Source organism: Parasteatoda tepidariorum, chromosome 3, assembly GCF_043381705.1.
Source record: "Parasteatoda tepidariorum isolate YZ-2023 chromosome 3, CAS_Ptep_4.0, whole genome shotgun sequence".
NCBI lineage: Eukaryota > Metazoa > Arthropoda > Arachnida > Araneae > Theridiidae > Parasteatoda > Parasteatoda tepidariorum.
This window is the reverse complement of record NC_092206.1, coordinates 62266786-62279622: the sequence shown is the minus strand read 5'-3', so window position 1 is coordinate 62279622 and position 12837 is coordinate 62266786.

The window sequence follows — 12837 nt, the reverse complement described above, 5'->3', positions numbered from 1 at the left end:
AAATTATGGTAAATTAGATTTTTTTTTTTGTTCCGTAACATATTCCAGTAAAAATAGAGTGCTGACACCCTGAGTGCGGGTACATTTTACAGTAACTTATACGAAATTTTTTACTGTGTACTACATTTATTGAAAAGCTAACGTCATATTTTTAAAACAAAAACTATAACTGCTTAGGTCGAATAAATTTTCTGAATTATCTTAAAACGGTTTTATGTTAACAAAAATTTGACTTGTTTTGTTCATAATTACTCATATTGTTGATTTTTTCAAAAGATATGAACAGCCTCGATTTGAAAATTATTTCCTTTATGATGGAGCATCATATAAACAGGGAGTAACACCAGATTATTAAATTTTTTTAAATTTCTGAAGGCCAACCAAAATGACTTGTTTATAATACAGCTGTTAAAAACAAAAGTAATTTTACAATTCCCTTATTGCTAGTTCGTGAGTTTGTTTACGAGCATTTCTGATGCAATCAAAAGGAAAGTTACAGTTAACGATTATGTTTTTGAGATCAGTAAACAGCAATATTGACATTTCAATGCCGAATACCAATATGGCGGGGTGGAGCAGGGAAATGATCTCCATTGAATCCGATAAAAATATGTTTGGAACCAGTTCTGGTCGGTTTTACACCAGCCTTTCTCTTTTTATGTAAATTAAAAATCTACTATATGGAAGTCTTTAACCTTCCATTTTATGCTTATTATTATTTTTTTATATCTTACTTACGGCACTATTGTTTAAACCAGAGATTCGCAAATTGCGCTCTACTAAAACATTTCCCAGAGCTTTTTAAGAAATAAAGGCGTGATTGAAATTAAAAAAATAATAATAAACAAACAAGTATAAATTATGTTTTGAAATTTGAAATATTTTTTGTTTTACAAATGCTTAAAGGTTTCACCCCCATAATCGTCCTGATTTCAGAGATTAGGTTCCTGATGCTATAAAGATAAAATTTTATTCTAATCTGTTTTCTTTGCAATTTTATCCAGCATTTTTTTTAAAAACTCCTATTTAATACTTGGCAAATATAAAAATAATTTACTGATTTTCGTTAAAAGCATTACTTAGAAATAGAGCAAAAAGTCAATTTCTCTGCAATTATAAACAAATATTTTGTAAATGTTAAGTCAAATCTTATCACTTTTTTTTTCAAATCTTATTTTTTAAACTTCAGTATTTTTAATACGATACGAGTAATACTGTGGCTTTAAATTTCACTTTAATCACTTTTTGATGTGCATCATTCACTGCTAATCTGATCCTAGTAATTTTTTTATCATTTTGCTGGCAGTCATCTTAGATATTTTTTATTTTTATGGCATATCTATCTTTATGTTATCTTATCTATCTTTTCTTATCTATAGCATATCTATCTTGATAAATCTTGATATTTTTAATACAATGTTATTACGACGCATGAATTTCAAATTTGAGTAATAATTTTTTGACTTGCTCAATTTGCGACGTTTTCTTCGTAAATTCACCTCACTTTTCGATCATTCATTTTCCTTTGGGAATTATTTATCTATGTTTCGGCTGTTTCAACATGGTTTATTTAATTCTGTTTTTTTATATTTAGAATATGCGTAATCACATTTTGATGTACTTTATTCGCAAACATTATATCAGTTATCTACGTCATTTTTCAATCATTTCCTTGGCAGTTATTTTTCGTTTTTACGGTCGTTTTCACTCAGTTTTTCAAATAATATTATTTTTATTGTGTAACTGCGACACGTGAATTTCAAATTCGACTAATCACTTTTTGACGTGATCAATTCCCGACTTTGCCATCCTAATCAACGTCATTTTCTTGGAAGTTATTTAAGTTAGTTATTTTACTTCCGGCTTGCCAATTTCCACTTCATATTAAAAACTCGTTATTTTAAATACGATATTATTATTATCGTCGTATTCGGAATCACGCATTTGAGTATTTAAAATTTTACACGAGTAACAATATTTAATTTTTACCAACCAGTCAGTGATCGTTTTCTTGTCGTAAGTCGCACAGCAATGATTATGTTGAATTTTCAACATCATAAAATGTATTGCGATACAGCTTTACAAAATCGGTTGTTATGAATTCCGATTTAGTTAATACCAGATTTTAGCACCAGCAATATCCGCTACAAATTTTGAAAAATGAAATTGTTCTAGAGTAAAATTAAACAGTGCGCATGCGTCGTCATTGCATGCGTTGTTATGGCGATCGCTGCTGTTTGGTATTTTTTTTTTATAATTCCTTTTTTTTTCTTTTAATTTTATGATGCATTGAGTTAGTGAGTTCATTTTTTGTCATATGACACCAGAGAGAAATCCTATAAAATGCTTCTCGAGTTGTGAATAAAAGAGAATTTCATCATTTGAACGATATTTTTGTTATTTGTGTTTTAATTGTGAATCAGAAATTCTAACCTACAGTTCAGAAATCAAGCCCTATACATCACCGTGAATAACTTTTGATCTATTAAGTGAATTTTCGGAAATTCAATCTTAATGATTCAAAGAGTATAGCTCCAATATGCTTATTATTTAGTTTTAGCTGTTAATTTAATTACGGAATTCGACGCAAAAACGTTCTTTCGCTGAATAAACAAACCTTTTAATATACCAATGGATTGAAATTCAAAATATAGGAAAAAACAGGTATCTGGGAGATATGCTCTCTATAGTTTCGTGTGGAGAGCGATCCAAAGTTTGGACCCCTTCATGCTACTTTCTTTTTTGTGTAATTCTCCCTATTACGAAAACTTCTTAAATGAATCGAACATTTTTTGCACACAGTTATACAAATTTGTTTATCCAAAGATAACTCAACATAAAAATATATTTCTTCATTAATATTTATTACAGATTATTATTTAATTTGATTATAATTTCAAAAAAATTGGATAACTTTTCGGCTGATAAATGTTTACAACATTTTAAAATACATAATTTTAAGTAACAAAATACGAATTTTGAACGAAATCAGTTAAATAATTTCTGAGTTATAAAATTTGAAAAAGATTTCACATATCTCACATTATATTTTTATCATAAGCGTTTCTTTGTTTAGTATATTATCGTATGGATCGTTAACTTAAACTTGACTTATTTCTTAATCAATATAAGAGACTTACTAAACAATAATTTTTAAAAAAATATATATTTTAAGATTTTTTCTTTTTTAAATAGTAAAGTCTCGATAAAGTAAGCGAGAAAAATTAACCATATTTCTTGTAATTTTAGTTAAAAAAAATTATTTCGATAGCTCCATCGATAACAAGAAATTTTAAAGAATTTGTTAGGTGTTGATAAACCTGTTCTGTTGTCTTTTTTTTGCATTAATAAATCATTCCCGATAAATCAATCAACTTATCTATCATATTGAAGAAGACATGATATACATTCTAAAGCGTAACCGATTGGCCATTGACCTTTTTTCAGGTATACGGAGCCATCATTTCTACGATAATTATGATAATCCAGTCAATTGCGCAATGCGAAGTATAATGCTTATATGTGACTGTGTGGTCTTAGGAATAGGTTGAAATATTTCTTGTAAATATTTTGAATTTAATCCCTATTTTAGAGTGTGAAACTTCCTTTAAGCCTCTATCATTTGGGAAAAAGATAAAACAAAAAATTTTAAAGTACGAATTGCAATTTATTTACTAATCACTTTTACAATTTCATTATCTTAGCTATTTTTTTTGTATGTAGGGATCTTCTGTTTCAAAAGTTGGCATTGTAAAAAGTCAGAATTAAATTGCTAAAACGTTTACAGTTAGTTTGAGGTGCATATGAAATAAAAATAAAAATAAACATGCTATTGTTATAAGCAAACAAATATGCAGGGGACAAAGGAATATTAACTTTCCGTACTTTTTTTAAAAAATATTTTTCACTTTTGGTATACTTGCAAATTTTTAAAGATAGTCAAATAATTTAATTGTAAAAGAAACTTAAAATACCTTCCACTTGAGGTTTAAAATTAATTGAAACATAGTAATATGAAGAAATCTTTGTGACCAAATATGTTGCTTTTATTCTAAAGTTGTTTCAGGTATTTTTATTCCTATTCTGCTATTTTTTTTTCGTTTTGATTAAGTTTAGCTTCCCAGTGACTTAATATTAAATGAAGTTTTAACTATATATACTAATATATCTCTCATAACTTTCTAAGAATAGACAGAAAAAATTATTTAAAAAAATTAAATAAGCTCGACCGAAATTTTTATCATTGTTACAATTTTATCACGAAGTTACAATTTTATCATTGTTACAATTCTATCATTGTTACAATTTTATCTTTTTTTTATTTATCAAAAACTGTTTTATTTACAAAACCAAACCAAATTATATCTCTGAATCAAAGATGTTTTGAGAAACTACCTTGCATTTGTAGACAGGATAGTCCATTTAAGCGAATTTAACGCAGCTTCTTAAAATAAGCTTCATATAAATAGCAAGAGGGTACTTCCTTGTCTTAGGTGCACATTCGCAAAAAATGAGGAATACTCTAATAACTTATGATCCAATGATTATTGCTACTAACACTTAATTTTATTAGTTCGAAGGGCGAACCTTAACTGTGTGAATTACAAACGATATTTTAGGGTGCGTAATCAAAAACAACATACTTTCTGTGAATAAGCGTAATAAAAAATCCACGAATTTGGATTTTTGAACCTCAATCTGGAAAATATGGTCTCAACAGTTTAGTCAGGAGAGCTGTTGAAAGTTTGTTCACTTTTTGCGTATTTCACTTTATTCCGGGAAGTCTTAAACGAATCGAAAAATTTTCTCTCACAATTATAAAAGTCCATCCAAATGTAATTCCATGAAAAATTAGTTTTAAGAATTATTTATTGTTTTTAATATACTATTTAATGAATTTTGAGCTATTATTTAAGAGTGGTCAAAAATTCGATTTAAGTTTTTGCATATTTTTTATTTCCCTGAAACTAATAAATCAAATCACGACATTTATTCTCGCAATTATAAAACCTCTATATTCGAAGATAATTCCAAATAAAAATTATACTTTGAATCGTTTTTACATTAATTTTATTCTACGAAAATTGTGAAACACAAAATACAAAATCTGAAATTAAAAAGTGTCTGAGAAATAAAAATGTTAATATACGATATTACATAAAAATGTTATATACGAAAAATGTTAAAATACGATTTCTTCCAGATGGCAAAATACGCGAAAATAAAATTAAGAAAAATAACATTTTGATGTTCAAACTTTCAACCATTATCTTGCCTAAATTATTGGGATCATATTTTCTGAATTATGATTGCCCACGATATTTTGAGGATCAAGAGCAATTCCATTGAAGGAAAGGCAGAGGAAAGAACGCATCCCATTTCGTAACTTGAAATATCGTCGGCTTTAATAATAAACAAATATTAAGGTAAAGTTCTCAAGCTTTAAATTAAGCGCTAGTACGTAAAATTTTAATTGATAGATAATAAAATATTAAATTGATATCCTTATATGTGCACTGTATAACAAATTTTAGAATCCAATGCTATTTTATTGATCATTTATAAAGAATGCAGTTATAAATAATAAAAACTTGTATTAGATTTCAAAAAACATAAAATTACCCTCTTTTTTTAGGGTGTTGTAGTTTATTTGCGTCACACTAGAACTATACAATGGGCTATTGGCGACGGTCTGTGAAACATCCCTGAAAATGATCAGAAGATATGTCATCACAATTTTGATCCTCTTCAGGGGGGATGGGTCCCCTCCTTTGGTAGCCCGGTGCGCCAAGTCAAACTTTTTACGGTATAACAGTTTAACGAGGACTGATGCCGCTCCCCCTCGGTCCCTACTCAGGCTGATCAAAGTGGTCATCCACCCGCTTACTGACCACAGCCAGTGATGCTTAACTTCGGCGTTCTACTGGGAACAGTGTCTTTACGATCAGTCTCCTGCCGGACTTCTTTTTTTATGTGTAATTAGGTTTGTTTGGATTGTTATTAAATATCAAGACATAAACGAAAATGTTAAACTTCGTTTTAAATTCATGGTTCATTATTAGTTTTTAACAAATGAAAATATCGCTTTCCTCCTTAAAACTGTTTTACAAATGAATTTTAAATTTTTGATGTTAAATATGAGTGATTGATATTGTACTTTTGAAGTATTTGTATCAAAATTTGTATAAAAAATTCTTTTAAAGAATCACGCGCATGTGCATTAGAATTTATCAGAATCGGCGAATTTAATCAAATAGATTAAAAGAAATGAAATTTGAATCATTTAATTTGGCTCCAAATAAGCTATATGCTGAAATTTTTTACGAAATATAATAAATGCAAATTTAATATTCTGAATCAGTAGGAAATCAAATTTACTCTTTTTAAAATGCCCAGATAAGATATTTCGATAAAATTTCACAAGTGGATGCTACTGTCATTTTGACTACATTTCATGCAATTACAAAAAAAAAAGGTAACTGGTTGAAAAATAAAATTTGTTAGTGATAAAAAAATAGACCTTATGTACAGCAAAAGCTCTAAGGTGCAGTGCCTGATTCAAGAAATATACAATTCTGCATTGTAACTGTTTTTTTATATGCTATTTTTATGCAAACTTAATTCTACAGGATATGTTTTTGGATATATTGCCCAAATCAGAACAGTTTAAGATACATCACCCCTCCCTTCACTTTGTTTACTCTTTTCGAAAAATGAAATTTTTTAAATATAATTTAAGAGTGTTTATTTATTAAAACATGAAAAATAAGCTTTTTTGTATCGAAAACAGTTCAACTGTTTAATTTAACTATGTAATCAGTATTATACGGTTATTTGGCGGAATTAGACATTTTATACAATGTAAACTTATTTTTATATTATTGATACCTAAAAACAGAAAAAAATATTAGATGATTTAAATTTTTTACGTGAATTGAGTATTTAAAATTATGGTACACTTTACTTCCGTTTTAAATACAAAAAATCTGTGAAACAAATAAATAAGAGGAATATTTGAAAGAAGAATTAAATTCTTACACCTTAGATTTATTTTGTTTGGGTCGTTATTGATTTTTTTACACATTTGAAAGATATTTTTTTATTACTTCAAAATTTAAAAAAAATAAACACATTAATTTTAAAAAATCATTTAACCACGAAGATTAAAAATTACATTTCTAGCGCGAATTCGTTTTAGAAGCTGGTAATTACTAAGTTGATAAATAAAATAACAAGTTAAAAAATGGATCATTTAAAACAATTATAAATTAGGCAATTTTAATTTGAAATTTAACTTATTGATCGTTGAATTTGTTAGTTTAAATGCTGTATACAAAGAAGTATGAGGTTCTTGTTTATTTAGCCTAACTTAATTAAGGAAACATGAATTTTATCAGAAAAAAACGAGACTTAACTAATAAAATAATAATCTCGTTTGCACCTGTCTGAAAGAGTTCATTTTCTCCTACTAGATGAAAAATGGCAAGTTAAAGAAAAGCGTTTTTGAATAATATGAAATAATTCAATGCTTTTATTTTATTTTATCAAGATAACCTTATTTATTATTACCATCCGAATGTAATTAGCAAATAATAAATAACCACCCCTAAGCAGTACATGTCATTTGAAACTGGTACTAAACCTACTTAATCTGGTTGTTTCTAGTTTTCAAGGATAAAAAGGTTTATCATATTACATTTCAATTTTTTTTAAAAACTATAATTTACATTTTAAAGCATTAATTTTCAGAATAAATAGAAAAAAAAGGACATCTAATTAATAATAAAAAATGCCAGCAGAATTCTTCAAAATGCAAGATATGTGTACTTACAAACAGCAACAACAACAAACAACATCTTGTCAACTGTTGATCATAGTGTTCAAAGATCTAATTATCATGTTATCTAAGGTAAAATAAAATAAAAAGTTCCTTTAATCTTCGTAAAATTCAATGTTGTTCATATCATATAATTTTCAGGTACTTTATTCGGGCAATATTTTTGATTTCGTTATTAACTTATATAAATTATAAAGACGTAATAAATGCCATGTTTTTAAAACTTTTTAAAAACATATAATCTCTTAAAATTTTTGGAATAAAGGAATTTAAGTAAGTGATTACAGCAAAATATCATTATTTCCATCAAAAGAAACTGCATTGTGCTTTAAGAGTGTTTTATTTATTTCGAAAAGTGGTAACATAAGTATTTTTAGAATTTATAAGATTATCCAAGATTTTGTAAGAATATCGTTATTATAAAAAAATAACATAATTAATTAAATATATATGAATAGCCTAATATTTAATTAATTGGGAGTATTTTTTAATCAGGAAGTAAGTAAATTCCTAATACGATTTTTTAACCACCATTATTATGACGTTTTTATACTGAATGTGATACGAAAATAATAACTTTCACCTATTGATAAGTTTATTAAAATACATTAATGTATTAATATTCGTGTCTAATTTTTTTTTTGTATAGCATTTTATTTGCAAAATAAATGTCGGAAAATCATCTAGAAAATTGTTAAAAAAAAACAATTTCACCAGATATTTTGCTTACTTTGAAAAAAGTTGAAATGTCTCAAAGCTTACAAACTCAGAAGAACAATTTAAAAAAAAAATCACTATTTCAGTTTCGTTGTTATGTGAGCATTCTTAAGTATTGATTGACAAGAAGTAAATTTATAATTAAAAAAAAAACTAACCAATAACTTCTTGACTTAATAAGAAAGTTACTTTGGACTCGTTTACTTTGATTACAAAAATATTTAAAATATTTACAAATACAAAAATATTTAAACAGAGCACAGAAAAAATTTTTTAAAAAAAATTTTCTAACAAAAAAAGATTTCTTCTCTAGACATTCTTATTTATCCATAAATTACGATTTATCTTCGGCTGTCACTTTAAAATCAACAAGTGTGGGAAATTTTTACGGTATTCTAATTAACTCATCGAAGCGAAGTATATTAAGAAAGTAGTTAAAGGAAATACAAAGTAAAGTTCGTTGGAGGTGAAAACGGTTTTTCTGTGAATCACACTGTCTACGAGTTTCAGAAATAAACTGACCTTGTTTAAAAAAACAAAAAATTTAAAAAGAAAGAAAAAAAAAACCGTTTAAGATTTTCTGAAGATCCTTATATGCTGGCGTAAAATATGTTATTTCCTACCCGTGAGGAATATGTAATTAAATTTTGANTTTTTTTTTTTTTTTTTTTTTTTTTTTTTTTTTTTCAGATGAACTGAAATAAATGCAGCCAACTCCTGTACCCAAAATTCACATTAAAAAAATATTTAAAAACAATTAATATATTTATTCTCTCTATATAAAAATTATATAATTAAAATTATAACTTTATTATATAAAAATTTGTTCGAAATATATAATTGATATATACTTTGAGTACATTTTAATTTTTAGTACACGGGGAGAAAAAAAATGGTAAATCTACCGTACCGTGTAGTCATGACACTTCTCGGTACAAATAAATATAAGTAAAATAAAAAAATTATTATTGTAATAAAATGGCAATTTTTCCGTTCATATGGTAAAAGTTTTATAAATAAAAATTATAGGTAAAAAGTATAGTTCTTACTACCACACATTTAGTAAAAAATACAAGCTGAAAAGTAAATTTAACCAAATAAATAGCTTTTTATGTTATGCTCTACGGCATCACGATAGAACTACAAAATTTACCAGATTTTATCATACATTATAAAATTGTATTTTATTGCTAATTTTAATAAAATCATTACCAAAGCGCTTCGGTAAAAATGTGTATTCTGGTGTTTCCATAGAGCAAGGAACATGGTAAATTTAACCATATTCTGGTAAAATAGTTCTTTTGACCATTCTTTTTTTCTCAATGTATTTTTTTTAATGTATGAAAAATTTTCATTACTTACAGAAAATATCAAACAGCGATATTCTAGTTTAAAGAGAACGTAAGAATCAGTAAAAAAGTTGATATGAATTTTTTAAAAAAAACTCCTCAATAACGTGATAAAAAAATTGTAACGCAATTGATTGCATTAACAAAAACTTTTATTATGTAGATAATGCCATTCTAAATATAAAATTCCCAGAAATAATTACCATCGTTGGATAAATACAAGTATTTATTAATTAAGAAAAATAAGAAGCAGGAACTTATTCATTACTTTAAAAGTTTTCAGTTTCAAACATTTCGGTGATTAAAATTTTTAACGAGAATAACATGAACTTAATCATACTAAATTTCAAGCAAATCTATTTGTATTTTTCCATATCAGTTTCAAGCTGTATTAAATAGTAAAATTTAATCAAATCACTTTAAAACTTGTGATACCGAACCTTTCCAAAAACGTTTATGTTTTCATGTTATGTATGGACTTGTTTAATTTATTAAAGAGCAACTGATTTTATTTGATCGAAAGTTATACAGGATGATGTGGTTATTTTGACTGATAGGGGAAAAAAAGATAACCGTAATAACTTTTGATCTACAGGTCGGTTTTTAATGGGTAGAGGGACTTACTTAAACAGACAATTATTTTAAGTTACGAGAATATATGTTCCCTGAATTAACATGCATGTTTTAAACATACTACCCTCAAAAAGGAAATTTAACATTAAGGGGCCCAAACTTATGACAGCTCTCTTGCCCATATTACACGGAACGTATTTTCTTGATTGCGGATAAGTTTCATATTTTGAGGACCAAGAGTCCGAGTCCTCTGAAAAAAAAATCTGTTTATTCATATATATACGACACAATCAAATATCCTTCTTAAATTTTCTTTAATCATCTTCGATTTAATCTAATAAGCATATTTAAAAGTAAACCCTTGAAATGTAAAAATTACGTTCTTAGTACGCGAAAAATCAGGTAGATTAAAAGTTATTTTGATTTTCTGTTATTTATTTTTCGCACATTATCATAATGTTTCGTTACTTCCCCTTTTTTTTCTTCTTTCTCCTCCATTTAGTATTTGTTTTTATATATGCAAATAAAAAGATCCGAGGAATAAAACATCAATGAACATTCTGAAAAAAATGCGAAGATTTTTATTTAAATAAATGTTTTGTTTCTGTTAAATGTAATCCTATTTTCTTTTTCTTCCATTTAAGACATAAAGAAAAATAAAAAGTGTTTTTCATTATAAGTTTCTTGCGGTTGATATTTTTTTTGAAATTGTTATCAATAAAACCACTAAAATATTGCTTATAATCTTTCTTTTTTATTTTAAATGCCCACCTGTGTTAACATTGGAGATTTTGTATAACAATTCATCAGGCATTTTCGTGGCAGATTTGTTGACCATTCCTCCAAGGGCACCATATGAGGTGGGCCAACGCTGCTCCCACTTTAAAGACCGATAGTACAGAGAATAAAACAACATCCATGCCGTGGCCGGGATTCGAGCCCAGAAACTTTCTTATGCTCATCCAGTTCCTGACGCCTACACAGTCCAATCGGTTCGCGTAAAATCCTCCACTGAATCAAAATATATCGATTCATGCACCGAAAAAAGTCCCAAAAGTAGTAGTTAATGGCTATTGGATAATTATTGACTTTTTCTTCAAGGGTTTGCCTCATTATGTTCTCAAAAGTTTGGAATTACGGAGTAAAATTATTTTCCATCATTTTTCGATTGCTAAAACAAAAAACAAAAATTAATACTTGTTTTTAATATTTTTTAAGTGAAATTTTCACTTTTTCAGTGAATATTGAATATTACACTTAAAAATATTAAAAGCCAGTTTTTCAGTGGCTGAATAAGTTATCTTTAGCACCACAAAATGCAATTTCCCCTTCATAACAGTCTCGGGTTAACCTAAGTTAAACAATTGATTTGTAAGTACATTTTGAATTGAATATTTATATTAAATATTTATATTAAATGAGTTGAATTAAACTTTTAGAAATAAACTGTTTTACAGCTTGTTTCGTTTTTAATGCACAATGGACTAGAAAAAAATATTAAAATTAATTTCGTAAGGATTGAAGAATTGGTACAGTATAACATGTGTGCGATATACAACTATGTAAAAATGTATAGAAAAAGACAATTATTTGTATGGCTATTTTAAAATGGAAAACTATTTCAATTCTTTTTTGGTGAATATCTAGTTTTATCAAATATTTGTAATTTTTCAGTGTAGCTCAACGTTTAATCTGTGCTTCTCTGCCCGTAATAGAAGAACAAATTTGAAGTTCAATCTTTCAAGAAATGTCGATCTCGGCATATAATTGGAACAAAATATTAAATTTAAATGTTATTCATTCAATACACTTATATTTGTAAATTTGTATAATTTTCCGAGTAAAATAACAAATAAGTAAATGTCTTTCCTATTTAAGAATAAAATGTTTGAATTCGTTTGATTTAAAATTTAATAGATGGCGCCACTATAGTCGATTATTCATCGAAAGTAATTTCTAGCTATAAAAACTTCCTTCTTTTTTCACTTTTAAAGCTAGAAGATTTTTTATAATTTAAAATGTAATAGATGACGCCACTATAGAGTCAATTATTCATCAGTAGTAATTTCTAGCAATAAAAACTTATTTATTCACTGGTTCCCAAAATTTCATTTCCTTTTTAATCGAATTAGTGAGAACTGTATTTAAATGCCTTTATTAATTTAAGATTAAGGCGTTTGCATTTCTCTCTGAAATCTCTGGTTATTGAAATGATTTATAAATGTAAGAAAGTAATTTTCAGGAAATAGAAAATTGTTGACTAAACAACAATTATAATTTTACATGAAGTATATCATAATAAGAACTTTAATTTATTCCTTTCTTTCTTTTTTTTTTTTTTTTTTTAACGGTTAACAATAT